General features: G+C 36.5%; 1 pseudogene; it reads left to right on the top strand.

Annotated features, from left to right (window-relative positions):
* LOC128250034 (interleukin 17-like protein) overlaps positions 1 to 737 on the top strand; it is a 4611-nt pseudogene that overhangs the window by 391 nt on the left and 3483 nt on the right.

Genomic DNA, 737 nt, shown 5'->3' with positions numbered 1-737 from the left:
ATATATATATATATACACGTGGACTTGTAAATTTTTATACATCTATAGAAATTTATTATACACAAGTAATTCTTTGATTCCACTTCTAATTTATCCAAAGTTGCAGTTGAGTACATATGAGCACAAATTTTGCAGCTATTAAAGTAGAAAGTGCGTAAATGCTTTAAAAAGCGTAAAATAGAAGGACATCTAGCACATACTCTGAGCATTCATTTATCTAACTATTTAGTTATCTATTAGGTAAAATAAAGTCAAATTTCTGTCAAGAATGTCCATGGGATTGCATCTAGAATGTTCCTCTCTGAGGCACAAATTGGCGAGATCTTTTCTGGAAAACCAGCTGTTACCTATGTATACCATACTCTTCTCTCCATGCCACCGATGTTATCCAACAGAAGGACAAAGGCTGATACTGCTTGGCGCCATTGACGTAACGCCTCACTTCTACCGATGAGTGTACTGGAGCCACGTGAAATAAAGAGTCTTGCTCAAGAACACAACACACAGCGCGATTCGGAATTCGAAATCATTACCTCATTTTTGTGAGCCCGACGCTCTAACTACTTGGGCATGTGCCTTCATAGTTAAAAAGCTATAGAATCATTCTCAGAAACATATTTTCATAGAGTAAGGTGCATGTGCCTGGATTTGAACTCGCGGATCGACACAAGGAAAGATAAATTACCATCTTCTATCCAATAAACACATTCAACTACAAAATATTTTCATCCGATATA

The sequence above is a fragment of the Octopus bimaculoides genome, chromosome 1 (assembly GCF_001194135.2).
Source record: "Octopus bimaculoides isolate UCB-OBI-ISO-001 chromosome 1, ASM119413v2, whole genome shotgun sequence".
In the NCBI taxonomy this organism is placed as follows: Eukaryota; Metazoa; Mollusca; class Cephalopoda; order Octopoda; family Octopodidae; genus Octopus; species Octopus bimaculoides.
This window is presented reverse-complemented; position numbering and strand designations above follow the sequence as displayed.